This window comes from Lycium barbarum, chromosome 5, assembly GCF_019175385.1.
Source record: "Lycium barbarum isolate Lr01 chromosome 5, ASM1917538v2, whole genome shotgun sequence".
Classification (NCBI taxonomy): domain Eukaryota; kingdom Viridiplantae; phylum Streptophyta; class Magnoliopsida; order Solanales; family Solanaceae; genus Lycium; species Lycium barbarum.
The window spans coordinates 108399283-108418228 of NC_083341.1; the positions used below are offsets into that span (position 1 = coordinate 108399283).

General features: G+C 42.7%; 1 non-coding gene across 1 annotated transcript; it reads right to left on the reverse strand.

Annotated features, from left to right (window-relative positions):
* Positions 1 to 17475: 17475 nt before the first annotated feature.
* Positions 17476 to 17581, reverse strand: LOC132643020 (small nucleolar RNA R71). Its single transcript, XR_009583480.1, has one exon. It is a non-coding gene; the product is annotated as a small nucleolar RNA R71 (small nucleolar RNA).
* Between the last annotated feature and the right edge of the window lie 1365 nt (positions 17582 to 18946).

The following is an 18946-nucleotide window of genomic DNA, read 5'->3' on the forward strand; positions in this document are numbered from 1 at the left end:
CTTTACGTTGAAACCTTATGTTAATCATGAATTATTGCTTCCATTCTCAAATCATGTGTAACTAAACATCGTAATTTTGGGGTTGTGGCTTAGCCATGAATATTGATGTTTGACAAGTATTTCAATCTTAGTAGCTTGTTCGTATGCAATTGCTTCTTTACTTCTGTGCTTAATTGCTTGATTGTCTGCGCAACAGTTGAGTTCTATTTTACTAATTGATACACGTGCTTGGGAAAGACGTTGTTAATTTGGAGAAGAAGTAACGAAATTGTGATATGAATATCCCTATAGTTGGGCTAGAATTTGTGACTAGGATAGGAATATACTTAGTTACCGCAATCAATTTCATACCGTGCTCTTATTGCATTCTTGATAGGTCAATACCATATGAATATAGGAGGCGAGCTATCTTTAATCGGCGAGTAGTGGTTCGGGAGAATACTACGAGATTAATAATCCGGTTAATTGACAATTGTGAACAAAGTTGCTAAGGTGTGATACTTTAATGACTCAATAGGATTGGTGAACAAACCACGACCCTGGAATACTTTTAAAATCTTGATAAAAGCAGTACTTAAATACGTTCTTAGCACAAATTCTGGTTACATTATTAGTTACTTTTATTATAGCATTAGTTTACAAAACAACACACACTTTTATTCTTTACTTGCATAAATAGTAGCAATAGTTTATTTTCGTGAAAGTATTGGTCATAAGTCTCTATGGGTTCGACATTCGACATTCAATTTTCTATAATCATTATATTACTTGTACGACCACGTACACTTGCGTGTGCATTTGGACGCAACAATAAATACCCAAGTCTTACCAGGAAGAAGGTTGCGCACCCACAAAGAGAGAATTCAGAATATTGAGCAAGGAAAAGACATACCGAGAATATTCAAGAATCCTGGGTTGCGTCCCTAGTGCAAGAAGAAGGATTGAAGGAACTGTTTTACTGTATAATATTCTCCAGTTCACAAGCCTAGATATCCTATATTAGGTTGTGGTTATCAAGTTGTATCTTTATCAGCTTATCATAGAAACACAAAAGTAGATACAAACCATTATAACTATTGTAAGCTGTGCGTCCACCAAACAGTATATGAGGGACCTGGTCGTGTACCGATTCCCTTATGCAATGCAGTACGAGAGTCAACACAAGATTTTCACGTGAAAAACTCCTTGCTCAAGGGATTAAAAACCACGACCTACCCATGAAAGATTTCAACTCCACTTAACCGAGTAACTCAGGTTACAACTCTATCGTAAGCTAGGAATTAACTCTCATAATCCCTCACCTTTACAATAATGCTTATGCAACCCTCACACTTGGCACCCCTATCCAAGCACACTAATACACCTAGAATCACCCCAGACTAGTGTACCACTCAAAGGCACCCTTTGAGAATTCACTACTGTGACTAACTCTAGCCATACACTAATACAACTAAGATAACTCTAGCCTAATGTACCACTCAAGAGCTTGTAGAAGCAACCTTGAGAATTTAGAACACCTATAAATAGCTTGTTTTTATGGAAGAGTAGGTTTACATTTTAAGCACAAAAGAACAAAGACTCAACAACCTAAAGACCTAAAATATCTTTAGTTCTGGACCTGGTCCTTCGAGTTGCTGAGACTCTGTTCTTGAGGAACACCTTGAAAGGTGGAGACTTTCACTTTGTATGGAGTAATTTTTGGATTGTGTAAGAATAAATCTTCACTTAAACATGATGTTTGTATATTTAGAGGAAGAGTGAAGGTGACAGCCCATAAAGCAACTCTACCATTATACTACTACTGCATTGCCGCACTGCTGCTGTGTCAGTAGCTTTACAGCTGTAGAGTTGACTTTTCAACGATCCAGGGACCTGGTCCCTCATCTGTTCTTGAACAGGCTGTGATGTGCCGGGAATTTTAGCACATCTAATGCTTTTTAACTCTAAGTTTCACTTGTTTTCGAGCAAGTTTGTGTTAGTTTGATGTGTTTTGTGTGTTGTGCAGGAATTTTGAAGTTAGAATGCTCGGAAAGCGAAAAAAATGAGGAAAATAAGAAATTTGTTCTGATAAGCATAAGGAAGGACTGTCAACATGCTCGATGGTCCATCGAATCGCCTCGTCAATAAGTTCCTGCGAAGTAATAAATCATCAGACCATCATTAGTTCATCGACTTGCACCGTCGATCTGATCGACGGTCCGTCGAAGTGCTCTGAGTTTGACTTGTATAAATACCTATTTAGTAATTTCAAAACCATATCGACGATCTGAGTATACTTTTATCACTCTGCAGGAACTCCAATGTCGAAGCACTTCGACGGACCGTCGATCATATCGACGGTGCTAGTCGACGATCTGATGATGCTTTGATGATTTGTTACTTCGCTGGAACTTATTCATGAGGCGATTCGACGGACCGTCGAGTATGTTGATGGTCCGTCCTTATGCTTATCAGAACAAATTTCTTATTTTCCTCATTTTTTTCTCTTTCCGAGCATTCTAACTTCAAATTACCTGCACAACACAAAAAACACATCAAACTAACACAAACTTGCTCGAAAACAAGTGAAACTTAGAGTTAAAAAGCATTAGATGTGCCAAAATTCCCGGCACATCAACGGTTGGGGGTGGGAGTATTTGATTTGTTATATAAGTGTTTAGGACCCCCTCGACTTTTCTTTGCCATGGTTCTTTTCCTGAGGAGTTTATTTCTTGTTGAACCTGGAATGTTTAGGTCGTGTTTAGATAAAATAGAGTAATGTTGACTTATGTGGTGGTGGTTTGATTAACTTAGGGATGTCTTAATTTTATTTTGAGAAAAAGTACTCCCCTTCGAAAATTTTGAAAAAAATGGACTTGCTTGTTTAATTGACATGCATGCTTCTTTGTGTGACATTTAGATTATTGGGTTACCTTGTGTGCGAAATTATAGCGGGGAGACTAGTGTCTTGACAATTCTGATGCCATGTGTTGTGAGGTTTTGTAGATATATTCTCTAGTTGTGTATGTAATCTAGAACTTGCCTGGTTAGTAGTGCCTGCATTATGAAGATAAGTGAAGCTGTGAAATGAGGCCTTGTTTGTGTTAGGAACCCGTGCTTAGCCTAAATATAGGAATACCCATAGATTAATATCCCATATTAGCCATTTTGAGCCTGAAAACTTATTCTTTGATTAGCCGTAACAAGCCGATACCCATTCTGAATATCCATCTCTTTGCACCCGGTCCCTCTGGCACTAAAATAATAAGATTGAGGCTACAAGCCTTAGTTGGGGGTGATAGGTGGACTAAGGGGATTATGAGGCATAAGCCTAAAGTGGGGTTGAAGTAAAGTGCCTAGTTAAAAGACAGCGGTGTGGTAAGTGTAAAAACAAAAAATGAAAAAAAAACAGCAACCAAAGAAAAAAATAGGGAAGTAGTATCACAATAAAACCACACCGAGGCAACAAAAAGAAAGAAGGGAAGAAAAAAAAGGCTTATGCCTTTTGATAGATTAATATCCCTTGTTAGCCATTTTGAGCCTGAAAACCTGTCCTTTGATTAGCCGTAACAAGCCGATTGTTACACCTCGTAGTTTCTGTACGTTGATACTCGTTAGGTGTTAGTTATCTAACTACAGATGCCGGAGTCATTGTCGAGACGATGCAAGATCATAGGTGTTCGTGTTACAATTACAAGAGTCCGAGTTCGCATAGCAGGTTATAGAAGGACTGGAAAACAAGCGAACTAAGGAAATTAAGCTTCTGAGGCTTTGAAGGAAAGTTGGGCAAGGTTTGGTATGGAATTTTTGATCTAACCGGGAGAAAGAACATCTTTTAGTATAGTTAGAGTTTTAAAGTGGAACGAAAGTCTAAAGTGGAGTTCGGGAAGTCTAATTTCCAACGCAACAAGCCGCTTCTCAATAGGACATCTGGGTAAGGAAATATAGGCGTTACAGTCAGGCTGGCAGACTTAGAAAATGGTCTGCGCGAACGCGCAGAAGGCCAAGGGGCAACACAGCGCAAACGCGCCACCACGAGGCGCGAACGCGCTGAGCAATTTTGAGGACCAGGTTCGGGATGAAGGTTATATGATAAGAATGTAACAATAACCTATATATGACATTTGGAGACCATATGGGGTGAATTGGTTCATATGGCGCTTGATGAAAAGCCTTCGTTACTGTAAGCTAAGTGGGGCCCACACGTCGGGGTTTTATAAAGAACATATGAAGAGATATATGGGTAGTACATGGAAAGTTGAGCAAGTCCTAAAAAGGGCCCTTAAGCCAAATATGGGCATAGGCCCTCCAAAAGGACGATTTAAGGAAACATTTTCGGGTGATCTGACTTGGAGAGGCCAAAACAACATTATAAGTTTGGAATCTGGAAACACACCAAGTGTCACGACCCAACCCCGTGGGCCGCGACTGGTACCCTAGCTGGGTACCCGTACATACCTACCTGACCGAATTTCGTATCGTACAGTTTTTTTTTTCAAACGGATATTACAGAAGTAGGCCGATACAGATACGGCACGCGCGCAAACATATATATATACCTGAACATGCAGACATTTACAGATAAGCCGATAAGGCTAACATACAGACGAAACCCGTAACCCACACATCTAGCTACAGGCCTCTACAGACATACAGAATCATATGACGGGACAGGGCCCCGCCGTACCCAGAATTTCCATACATGCAGAACATACGGAAAACAGAAGATATATACCAAAAGTGTATGCTCCGGATCGAAGGAGCTCTTCAAAACAGCTGAATCAGAACCCTACGCTGGCGGCGTATCACCTGGTGCGTCTGTACCTGCGGGCATGTAGCGCAGCCCCCGAAGAACCGGGGGTCAGTACAAAAATGTACCGAGTATGTAAAGCAGAAATATATCAAACAAAATCATGATCTGGACCAGAAGCACAGAAATATAATAGGCAGAATCATAAGCCGGACGGACAGACGGAAGTGTACCGGACAGAGTCTTAACCCAGATAGACAGACAGAATCATGGTCCAAACAGACGGACAGAATCAGAATCTATACGGACATACGAAATCAGAATCCGTACGGACATACAGGATCATAACTAGTCGGACAGACAATCCGGACGGACAGACAGAGTCATAGCCAGTCGGACAGATAATCCGGACGGACAGACAGAAGCGTAACCAGTCGGACAGACAATCCGGACGGACAGACAGAGTCATAGCCAGTCGGACAGATAATCCGGACGGACAGACAGACAGAGTCATAGCCAGTCGGACAGATAATCCGGACGGACAGACAGAATCATAAATCATACAGACAGACAGAATCACACATAGGGTGCAGGAACGTGGTCGCCATTCCTGCCATTGGCACCACAATACGTCAGATATCAGAAATTCTTCTCCGATCTCCGTCACACATCATAACATAACCACGGTACCCGGGGGCGGACAGATAACACAACACCCCGAGCCCGGACACATCATACTTCGTAATTTATCCTCGGTAACCGGGGACGGACATATAACACAGTACCCCGGAAACGGACACATCATACTTCGGAATTCACATATGGGGCTCGGCGGCCCATCCTCACGATATACATACCGGCCCGGGATCCGGTGAAAGGAATCATAACACATGCACGAACTGATTAATGAAAAACCACATACGTACAGATCATCGTACAGATTCAACGGAACAGAAATAGGCCAACTGGCAGATCGAATCAAAGTATTCAGATAGTTTTCAAACTACGCACCTACACGTCACTTGGGGAGGCACGACAGATCATAACCCGAACTAGATTTTCAGATATCAAAACCATATTGTGAGATTTATATAAAAACAGTCATATTATGTTCAAAATGATAGTTCAGATGTTGCCTGTGAAAAACGGACGGAAATGAGGCAATTTAGATCATTCACGGGGTATCGGGGCTCCGTGGGCCCACCTCGGACCAACTCGAGGCAAGACACATAAATTACTGATAAAAGACCTTATGAGGTCATCCATAATCATTCGAAAGTATTTCGGCTCCGTTTAGGAAGGTTTCGTACAAAAGCATACTTTAAAGATATTTTATAAGGACATGGTTTCAATCTTACTGAAGGAATTGGAGTAGATTTCCATATCGAATTCCGAGGAACGGAGTCGTATTTAAGGCTCGCGGCCGAGCCTATTATGTTCAGAACAAGCCTAAGAATGAAGGGAAAGACTTTACATACCTTAGCTGCGTCTTACGCTTGTCCAAATTCAATTCCCGTTTCGCTCAAAATCTACAAATGGTCACATTTACCAATTGTCAATAGTAAGACTTTTAGCATTCTTTAATTCACTATTTGTCTACAGAAATTTGGGCAGCATCTCCCCTGTTTATATGCCTAGCCCGAATTTTTAATTCAGCATCCAACAACAACAACAACAATACCAACATCAATTATAATGTTTTCAACTCCAAAATATCTCATAAAACAGCCCACACGCTGTTTTCCAACTTTCATAACTAATTAACTCAGTATACAGTTATTTAATCGCGTATTCTTCGTAAATAAACTAGTATTAGCACAAATAGTAAGAGATTCATACCTTTATCCTTTTAATATTGTTGTATCTTCCCTTTTTCACCTTAGTTTTATGCCACAACGCATTGCCATACGATTCTGCAGTGAAAACTATACGCTATCCGGACTGAAATTGGGAAATTATACCTGGTTTGGGCTAAAATTTGGTGGTGGAAAGTTGGAAAATTTTCTAGGATTTTTGGGGTGTTTTTCGTGGGTTTTGGATGAAAATGAGGGGGTCTCCCCCTCTTTATGATTGATTTGGAAGCTGCCAGAAGCAGCTGGAAAACTGCTCTTCGCGATCGCGCTGCCTTCTGGCGCGATCGCGTAGAGTTAAAATTTCTGACTTGATGTTCATTCAGTAAACCGGTCATAACCTTTGATCCCGATATCGTATGAGGGCCCACGACCTATGGATGGAAAGATAATTCAATTATCTACAACGTTTATTTCTGGCGTTTTCCCAAATTCCAAACTTATAATACTGTTTTTGCCCCTGGAAGTCAGATAATCCGAAAATGCTTCCTTAAATTGTCCTTTTGGAGGGCTTCCACTTTGATTTGGCCCAAGGGTCCTTCTTGAGTTGTGTTTAACTTCACATATGTGATTCATATAATTTGTCACATGTCCCAAAAAAAAAATCTTGACGTGTGGGCCCCACCTCAGCTTACAAATAATTCGACGTTCGAAAATGCAGGATATAACATTCTCCCCCCCTTTAGAACATTCGTCCTCGAATGTTCAATTGACCTTAGGGGTCTCGTGACACTTCGGGGAGGTTCCTTTCTTTCCTTCAAAATTCCTTTCAACGTTACGATTGCCATCAACATCTTTCACCTCTTGTCACACTTCTCGGTTCCTTACAACGTTATCATAATTTCACGTTACATCAAACAGGTTCATAACTAGAGCCAGACGCACAAAAGCATATCGGACAGATCCATGATCAGAGTTAGACGTACAGAGATGTACCAGACAGATTCGTATCCAGAGTCAGACATACAGAGGCGTGTCAGACAGATTTGTAATCAGAGTCAATCGTACAGAGGTATGTCAGACAGAAACGTATTCAGAATCAGAAGTGCAGAAGTATAACAAACAGATTTTTGATCAGAATCGGACCACTCTTATTAAGGCTCCAGTGGTTTATGAAAATTTCCCTTATCGATATTTCATTATTAATCCCGACAATAATACCACAGGTTTTTTTTTTCCTTCCCAGGGGGGTCACCCATCCCAGAATTACTCTAGCCTTAGCACGCTTAACCTCGAAATTTTCATGCATTTTGATGCGTTACGGCTAGTATAATTTCGTCGACCGCCCCGCACGACCTTTGTCACGTAATTTAGGGCAAATCGAGATCTTGGTACATTTTCGGAAAATTCTCGTAGTGGGTCCCACCCCGAGCTAAACCGTACAGTTATCATTTCGCCCTTCCGAATCCTCGGTGTCTATCGAGTTAGATATCACCTTACCCTTACTAGTACCCGGAAGAAGGAAATCACATGACGTAACAAAATACAGACTTGTTCATACTCATATCCCTCAAAAGAGATCAGTAGCATACCTGGGTGTGCACTGGAAGACGCTCCTGGGTCCTACCGGCCGGTCAAAGCAAATACGCGGTTCGAAGGACCGCTATAACCCGAAGCTGCACCGCGACCTCTGCCACGACTCGCTGGTGCTGGTACCCCTCGCCCCGTGGGGCGTATGGCTGCCAAAGGAGGGGATGAGCTAGCAACTGACCTGGTGAGCTGGGCTGAACCACCTGGACCACCCCTATATGGACACTCTCTCATCGTATGGCCTTGTTGGCCACAAGAATAGCAGGCACCAGTGGCACGATAACACTCACCGGGGTGGCGCCTCCTGCAATGAGGACACCGAGGTATGGATGGCCCCATCTGACTGAAACTCCCATCTACTCGCGAACTCGAAGCCATGGAGTTCTGTCCTGAAAACTGTGGGGGCGTACTGTATGCTGGCTCGGACGGATACCTGCTACCTTGCCACTGAGAAAACTCACCCTGGAATCCCCCTGAATACCCGGCCGATCTGGCTCTCTTAGGCCGGCTCCTGTCGGGACCCCTATCAGGCCGACGCTCCCTACGCCGGTCCTCCATGCCCTGGGCATATGCCTGTACCCGGGCAACATGCATCCCTGGCTGGGAAGCCATCGCCAGGCAGCCATCAATCAAATAGGGGTCTAGCCCCATCACATACCGGTGCACTCTGTCGGCCATCTCTGCTACTATAGCGGGTGCATACCTAGCCAATGAGTCGAACTCCAGGCTATACTCTCGAACACTCCTACCGTCCTGTTTCAGATGCAAGAATCGATCAACCCTGGCTCTCCGTAGCTCTGGAGGTAGAAAATGCTCAAGGAAGGCCTTAGTAAACTCGGCCCATACTACTGGGGGAGCTCCGTCGCCCCTGGAGAGCTGCCAAGACTCACACCAGTTCGCCGCTACCTCGTATAACCGATACGAAGCCAACTCAACGGACTCAGTCGGCGAAGCCTTAATCAACCGTATCGTGCTCTCCATCTTTCTAATAAACTCCTGGGGGTCCTCCTCAGGTTTTGTCCCGGAGAATTCTGGAGGATTACATGTCAAGAACTCACGAGCCCTGGAGCTTTCATATCTGTCCGCACGACCACCTCCAAATCCATGCCTGCGAACCTGCTCCGCCATCAGTGTGGACAATAGCTGAACCACATCTCGCATGGCCCTGCCCTCCGCCCCTGCCTGTGGAGCTGGAGGCTCGGGCACTGGAACCTCGGGAACTCGCGGTGGAGCCGTCTCCTGATCAGCAGCTTCTGCTGCTCCGATATCCTCCTGCAAGGGGGGTGTAACAGATCCAGATGATGGGGGACATCCTCAAGTGCAGGCTGCACACTGGCCCTGGTAACTCTCTGGGCCCGGCTGGTCTCCCCTGCCTCAATCCCCGCCTTGCCCTTCTGGGCAGCTGTTGCCTTCTTCGGAGGCATCGCTGAAAACATAACAGATCGTTAGGAGAGGATCATCCTAATCATACAACTTTATCGCACGATCTAAGAATCCAAAGAAGGGTAACATCCTAGATGCCCTGTAGCTTCCGGTTTATAGATGTGGTGCACAACACATCGATAAACAAGACTCTACTAGACACGGCCTGTAGACATTCCGAGGACTAACTGATCTGATACCACTTCTGTCACGACCCAACCCCGTGGGCCGCGACTGGTACCCTAGCTGGGTACCCGTACATACCTACCTGACCGAATTTCGTATCGTACAGTTTTTTTTTTCAAACGGATATTACAGAAGTAGGCCGATACAGATACGACACGCGCGCAAACATATATATATACCTGAACATGCAGACATTTACAGATAAGCCGATAAGGCTAACATACAGACGAAACCCGTAACCCACACATCTAGCTACAGGCCTCTACAGACATACAGAATCATATGACGGGACAGGGCCTCGCCGTACCCAGAATTTCCATACATGCAGAACATACGGAAAACAGAAGATATATACCAAAAGTGTATGCTCCGGATCAAAGGAGCTCTTCAAAACAGCTGAATCAGAACCCTACGCTGGCGGCGTATCACCTGGTGCGTCTGTACCTGCGGGCATGTAGCGCAGCCCCCGAAGAACCGGGGGTCAGTACAAAAATGTACCGAGTATGTAAAGCAGAAATATATCAAACATAATCATGATCTGGACCAGAAGCACAGAAATATAATAGGCAGAATCATAAGCCGGACGGACAGACGGAAGTGTACCGGACAGAGTCTTAACCTAGACAGACAGACAGAATCATGGTCCAAACAGACGGACAGAATCAGAATCTATACGGACATACGAAATCAGAATCCGTACGGACATACAGGATCATAACTAGTCGGACAGACAATCCGGACGGACAGACAGAGTCATAGCCAGTCGGACAGATAATCCGGACGGACAGACAGAAGCGTAACCAGTCGGACAGACAATCCGGACGGACAGACAGAGTCATAGCCAGTCGGACAGATAATCCGGACGGACAGACAGACAGAGTCATAGCCAGTCGGACAGATAATCCGGACGGACAGATAATCCGGACGGACAGACAGACAGAGTCATAGCCAGTCGGACAGATAATCCGGACGGACAGACAGAATCATAAATCATACAGACAGACAGAATCACACATAGGGTGCAGGAACGTGGTCGCCATTCCTGCCATTGGCACCACAATACGTCAGATATCAGAAATTCTTCTCCGATCTCCGTCACACATCATAACATAACCACGGTACCCGGGGGCGGACAGATAACACAACACCCCGAGCCCGGACACATCATACTTCGTAATTTATCCTCGGTAACCGGGGACGGACATATAACACAGTACCCCGGAAACGGACACATCATACTTCGGAATTCACATATGGGGCTCGGCGGCCCATCCTCACGATATACATACCGGCCCGGGATCCGGTGAAAGGAATCATAACACATGCACGAACTGATTAATGAAAAACCACATACGTACAGATCATCGTACAGATTCAACGGAACAGAAATAGGCCAACTGGCAGATCGAATCAAAGTATTCAGATAGTTTTCAAACTACGCACCTACACATCACTTGGGGAGGCACGACAGATCATAACCCGAACTAGATTTTCAGATATCAAAACCATATTGTGAGATTTATATAAAAACAGTCATATTATGTTCAAAATGATAGTTCAGATGTTGCCTGTGAAAAACGGACGGAAATGAGGCAATTTAGATCATTTACGGGGTATCGGGGCTCCGTGGGCCCACCTCGGACCAACTCGAGGCAAGACACATAAATTACTGATAAAAGACCTTATGAGGTCATCCATAATCATTCGAAAGTATTTCGGCTCCGTTTAGGAAGGTTTCGTACAAAAGCATACTTTAAAGATATTTTATAAGGACATGGTTTCAATCTTACTGAAGGAATTGGAGTAGATTTCCATATCGAATTCCGAGGAACGGAGTGTATTTAAGGCTCGCGGCCGAGCCTATTATGTTCAGAACAAGCCTAAGAATGAAGGGAAAGACTTTACATACCTTAGCTGCGTCTTACGCTTGTCCAAATTCAATTCCCGTTTCGCTCAAAATCTACAAATGGTCACATTTACCAATTGTCAATAGTAAGACTTTTAGCATTCTTTAATTCACTATTTGTCTACAGAAATTTGGGCAGCATCTCCCCTGTTTATATGCCTAGCCCGAATTTTTAATTCAGCATCCAACAACAACAACAACAATACCAACATCAATTATAATGTTTTCAACTCCAAAATATCTCATAAAACAGCCCACACGCTGTTTTCCAACTTTCATAACTAATTAACTCAGTATACAGTTATTTAATCGCGTATTCTTCGTAAATAAACTAGTATTAGCACAAATAGTAAGAGATTCATACCTTTATCCTTTTAATATTGTTGTATCTTCCCTTTTTCACCTTAGTTTTATGCCACAACGCATTGCCATACGATTCTGCAGTGAAAACTATACGCTATCCGGACTGAAATTGGGAAATTATACCTGGTTTGGGCTAAAATTTGGTGGTGGAAAGTTGGAAAATTTTCTAGGATTTTTGGGGTGTTTTTCGTGGGTTTTGGATGAAAATGAGGGGGTCTCCCCCTCTTTATGATTGATTTGGAAGCTGCCAGAAGCAGCTGGAAAACTGCTCTTCGCGATCGCGCTGCCTTCTGGCGCGATCGCGTAGAGTTAAAATTTCTGACTTGATGTTCATTCAGTAAACCGGTCATAACCTTTGATCCCGATATCGTATGAGGGCCCACGACCTATGGATGGAAAGATAATGCAATTATCTACAACTTTTATTTCTGGCGTTTTCCCAAATTCCAAACTTATAATACCGTTTTTGCCCCTGGAAGTCAGATCATCCGAAAATGCTTCCTTAAATTGTCCTTTTGGAGGGCTTCCACTTTGATTTGGCCCAAGGGTCCTTCTTGAGTTGTGTTTAACTTCACATATGTGATTCATATAATTTGTCACATGTCCCAAAAAAAAATCTTAATGTGTGGGCCCCACCTCAGCTTACAAATAATTCGACGTTCGAAAATGCAGGATATAACACCAAGAATTAAAGTTGTAGATAATTCAAAGAGGTTTCCAACCATAGGTTGTGGGCCCTCAAAAGATATCGGGATCAGGAGTTATGACCTTTTTACTGAACGAACATCCAGTCAGAAAATTTAGACTTGCGCGAACGCGCCCAAAGGGGGCGCGATCGCGCTGAAGGTTTTTAATGTCGGTCCAGGCAGAACTTGGACCGTTATAAAAAGGGGGTTACCCCCCATTTTCCAGCCAAACACACACAAAAACATCCCAAACTCTCTAGAAAGTTGCCCAACCTTCCCACACCCACTTTTTAGCCCAAACCAGGTATAATTTCCAAATTCCGGTCCGGATAGCGTATAGTTATTGTTGTAGAATCATATAGCGGTGTGTTGTGGCCTAAACTAAGGGTGGAAAAGTGAAGATACAACGATATTAACGGGAGAAAGGTATGGATCTCTTCCTATTTATGTTGATATTGACTTATTTACAAAGATAGAATGGTTAAATGGTTGTATAGTGAATTGATTAGTTATGGAAGTGGGAAAACAGCGCGTGGGCTGTTTTATGGAATACTTTGATATGGGAAATGATATTATTGATGTTGGTATTGTTGTTGTTGTTGTTGGTTGATGAACTAGGAATTCGAGCTAGGCGCATAAACAGAGGAGATGCTGCCCGATTTTCTATAGGATATAGAATAGTTTAATTTGAAACTTGGAATAAGGGTGCGATCAAGAGGATAACGTTAGTGTAAATCCTCTTAAATGTAGACTTACGAGCACGGATGCATAAGCGTAGCCAATACGAGGTTGAACAGGTATGTTAAGGCTCGTCCCTTTCTTTCAAAGGCATGATTCCTATGATATAATTCCATAAATGTTTTCATAGCTTCCTTACTCCCAAAAGTTAGATGTTTATGATTCCAAGGCCTGATTTCTTTTCCTGATGACCCGTAAATGTTTTCCAAAGTGTCTGTATTTTTCCAAAACAGGGGTTTATGATTTCGTAAGCCCTTATGTCCCCGATGGTGGACATGTTTTACCATGATGACAATGATGCCCAAAAAAATGGGAATATTTTCCTACGATGATCATGATGAGGAGGATTCTATGTTTAAAGGTCCCAAGGCTACGTTTTCAATGACGATATAAGAATGTTGAGCTATTTCCTGGTTTCTCAATTTTATTTATGGATGATGACTATTGTTAAAGATTCCAAAGTATATGAATTGATGCCTTACGAGATTTACGATCTTGTTTTATGTCTTCTCTGAATGCTATTCTTCATTGATAGTCTCACCTTATAATAATCGTCCCTTCAAGGTGAGACACGACGATCATGATTATTCCATAATATAATCGGAGGTTACCGACCTTACGTCACTCCGATAGATACACGACTTTCTTTGGGCTCTCCTGCATGCTGCTTATATGATATATGTATATGTACATGGGGAATATGGGAAAAAGGGGTGAGCGTTATATACGCGTAACCACCTGATCAGTTGGTATAATATGACATGATATCATCCCGGACACGGGATGCCCGGACGCGGGACATATGTGGTTACATGAATCGGAGCCGACGTTGTACGGCAATACGATATGTTCTATGTTCTATATATATGAACAAGAAATGTTTTTCCAGGAAAGCGAAGCATGCATGGCATCCGTCCTAAGAGGCACTTATATGTACAGGTCACTCTTTTATCTTACGATATGCTATACATTTCCATTATGTTATTATTCATGCTTTGTACTCCTTGCTACGTTACTGTTCATGCCTTACATACTCGGTACATTACTCGTACTGACGTCCCTTCTTATGGACGCTGCGTTCATGCCCGCAGGTAAGTAGGTAGATGCTCCTGATCCCTAGGAGCTCCGCCAACGGTACATTGCGAGCGCTCCAGTTGTTCCGGAGCTTCAGTTTATCGGTACTACTTTTGTGTACATATTTGGGCACGGCAGAACCCGACCCATCCTTGTGAATATATGTATCTTATCTAGAGGCTCGTAGACAGATGTGTATAGTCAGATGTTTGACAATCTTGTTTGTCCTTGTCGTTGTATAATATGCTAGTAAAGTTTATTGACATTTGTTTACGAGTATGCTATTGATGACTGTGTTAAGTAAAATATGACGGTATCGTCCATATGGCCCACTCAGCAGTAAGAATAGAATGCGAGATACAAGGTGCCCGATATAGTAGTATCGGGTACCCGTCACGACCTCTAGTGGGGTCATGACAAAAGTGGTATCAGAGCAGTTCGTCCTAGGGATTGTCTTCGAGTCGTGTCCAGTAGAGTCCTGTTTATGGGTGTGAAGCGCGCCACACTTATAAACAGGAGGCTGCAGGGCATTTAGGAATAACTGACCTTCTTTGTACTCTAGATCGTGCGATAGAGGCATGTTACCAGGCTTCCCCGTTCTTTTCTTAATCGTGTGTTATGATTTCAGCAATACCTGTGAAGAGAAAAGCTACGGTGGCCCAAAAGGGCAAGACGGTGGCTGGAAAAAGAGTTGAACGGGAGCCACCGGCAGAGGTAGAAGAGGGAGAGTCTCATAACGAAGTCCATTCTTGGACTTCTCATACTCCACCCGTGTTAGCAGAACAGGAAAGGGTTTTAGCTCCAACCCTAGTACCTCCAGTTCCACCGCCAGCAGCTTCGGGCCAGCAAATAACAGAAGCTATTCAGTTCTGACCCAGTTGGTTGCCACGCAAGCTCAACAGCAAGGTGCAGGCCCAGGTGACAGGGCGATGAGTGCAAGAGCCCGTGATTTTATCAACTTGAATCCTCCGGAGTTTTATGGGTCGAAACCCGATAAGGACCCGCAAGGCTTCTGATGTGGCGTGATTTTTACGCCACAATCGATACTTTTCGGCTATAAGTTTTACTTGTTGTTAAGCAAGTCGATGTGATATTACGTGTTTGTTAGTGTTTTACAGGTAAAGGAACAGATTTGGAAAAATCACAGTTGAAGTGCAGATCATGGTCGTAAATTGAAGTTTACGGACTGTATTCTACAATACGGGCCGTATTCCATGGTCGTGTTTAAGGATAACAGAACCAGAAAGTTAAGCTGAGAAGATGGTGGTTTACGAGCTAGGTTTACGGACCGTATTTTAGTTTACGGTCCGTATTCCATCACGTATTTAACCAGTTGAGCATCTGGCAAAAAGTCGAAGTATTTGATGTTGAAATACGACCATGCAGTTTACGGACCGTAAACCACTTTACGGTCCGTATTTCAAAAGGGGAAGTTGCACACAACTGAGCAGCCAACTTGGGCATAAACCAATTTTACGGTCCGTAAAGTGATTTACAGACCGTATTTCGCCATGACGGGACCAAAGTGCAAATCTGAAACTTTTGTATTTCCAAAACCTATAAATAGCCATTTTAGGGTTTTTAATAGACATCATTCAATATATTTTTGTCTCTTGACTTAGAACAAAAACTTCTCTCTAGTTTTTGAAGATTCAAACATCAATTCAAGTATTATCAATTCTTTTTTATTCCAAAGTAAACATTTATGAATTCTTCAATTTCTTATTTCTTGTTCTTTGTCATGAGTAGCTTAATTCCCTTACTAGGGTTGTGAACGCAATGATGGGTGTTTTGTGATTGGGTGTTGTGATTGATATACACAATATGGATTATTAGGGTTTGATTATTCTTCATTCTCCATTCATAATTAATGGTTGCAAACATTGATTAAAGCCATAAACCTTAATTTATTTGGGAAAATAATTAGGGTTGGTAAGAATAATTAACAAGAACTCAAAGCTTTAAACTTTGTTTAATAAATTCACTTAGGAATAAGAGGAGTTTACTTGGCATGATTAATCGTTCTTCATAATCACTTTCTTATATTTGGGAAAATCATAGAAAGATATAATCTTTATTTATTGGGAAATAGTAGAGATTCACATAGAGATTAAGTGCATTCATATAATGATCCATTACAAGTATATCAAGATCAATACCCATGATCGTACACTCTATCTAACGGGGACACAACCTTAGTTTCTTTTACCATAAATAGTCACCAAAGTAATAATTTAGCAACTAGTCATAGAAAAACCAACTTTTACACAAATTATCGGATTAAGACATTAGACCTAGAACTTAGCATCTACGACTTTAGTAACCTTTTCACACCATATTCCCTATGGGATTCGACCCCAGCCTCGTTGGGTTACTATATTTGACAACGTCCGCGTTATACCATTAATAGGTATAATTTGAGCGTATCAAATTTTGGCGCCGTTGCCGGGGAATACGGTTTTGAAATTACTAAATAGTGAGTGCTTTGAATAAAGTCTTTTGCTTATTCCATCACACCTTGTTTGCTACTCTGTGTAAACCAGGTGATCATGAATCAAAATCAGTAGAATCAGCGTGCGGGTAATCAGGTGAATCGGTTGAATAATCAAACAGATGAATCTGATGATGAGAATATTTTTGCTGAACTGGTTCAAGAGGAGGACTATGCATCTGCCATTGTTCAACCTCGAGTTGGAGCGGCTACTGTGAAAATTGACTCATCTCTTTATCAGTTGCTGAAACTTTAGGGGTACTTTCGGAACTCTACCGAGAATGACCCTCAACGTCATTTGCAAAATTTTGTGGATGTGTGTGCTAATCACGTCCAGAACAATGTTCCACAAGATGCTATTCGGTTGAGGCTATTCAAGTATTCCTTAGCTGGAGAGGCTAGAACATGGTTCGAGAAGCTGCCCCGAAATTCAATTACTTCATGGGCAGAGATGGTTACTGTGTTTCTTAAAAAGTGGTATCCCCCTAGTAAGAAGGCTGAGATTCAAGACAAGATATATGAATTCAAGCAGCGACCGGGGGAACAACTATATGAAGCCTGGGAGAGGTTCAAAGAATATCTGCAGAAGATCCCAAATCATGGTTTTCCGGAAAATATATTGATGGAGAAGTTCTACCAAGGGTTAGATCCAGTGACACAGTCAGTGGCCAACAATGCGGCTGATGGGTGTTTTATGAACAAGACCTTCCGACGAGTGACCATAATACTCAACAAGCTGACAACTCATAATCAGGCTTGGCACTCGAACAATGCTGATGTGGTACCATATGGTAGTGCTAAGCTCCAGAACATAGTGAAGGAGAATCAGGATACCCAGCAAACATTGGCAGAACTTGCAACAAATATTTCCTTGCTGACGAAGAAGTTTGATGAGTCTCAAATGAAGAAGGTAAACGTTTGTGAGGAAGATGCAGTTTTGCCAAAAGGGATGTACCATGCTCCAGATGGTCAGTTCCTTGATGGGCCACCTATGCAGGTTGAAGATGCTAACTATGTTAATAACTCTCAAGGGGGTTATCAGCGACAGAATTACCAAGGTGGCTATCAGAATCAGAATCAATGGAGACCTCAGCAAGTTCAAGGTGCTTACAACAACTCTGGGAACTACAACAATAACTATGGTGGTGCGAACCAAGGGAGCTACAACAACAGCAACAATTTTGGGAACAAGAGTTCCAATCCTTATATACCACCGAAAGGGCAAGCATCAGAGCAGGGTAGTTCGAAAGTTGAAGCAATGCTTGAGAAGATTCTGGAAAATCAATCGAAGTCTGAGAGGACTTTATCTGGGTTGACAGAAACAGTGGGTTCTCATACAACGGCTATTCAGAAGCTTGAGTCGCAGATGAGGGATATTTCTAGAGAGCAGCACCCTCCTAAAAAGGGAGGACTTCCAAGTGACACCATCCCAAATCCGAAGAATGGGGGAGGCGGTTTAAATAATGTGTTTGCCATTACTACTAGAAGTGGTAAAACAATACAGGGAGCTGCTGAGGAGGTAATTGATCTTGAGCCGATAGATGAAGAGAATGAGGTGCAGTCTGAAGCACCTATTATTGTTGATGAGATCAATGCTGACAAGAAGGTTGCTGATATTCCAGAGATGATTAAGGAAGCTGATAACACGAGCAAGCAGGCTGTAAAAGGGGCTCTCCGCCCTTTGACACAGCTCTTCAAATCTAAACCTCCCTTTCCTCAGAGGTTGGTAAAGAAACAGGAAGATGCTAAGTTTGAGAAGTTTTATGATCAGCTGAAGCAGTTATCTCTAAATTTTCCTTTCTTGGAAGTTGTCAAGGAGATGCCGGGTTTTGCGAAGTATTTGAAGGATTTGCTGACCAAGAAGAAAACGGTGCAGCATGACACCGTGAGTTTGACTCACACAGTGAGTTCCATCATTTCAACCACAGCTGTGCAGAAAAAGGGAGATCCTGGGGCGTTCACCATTCCTTG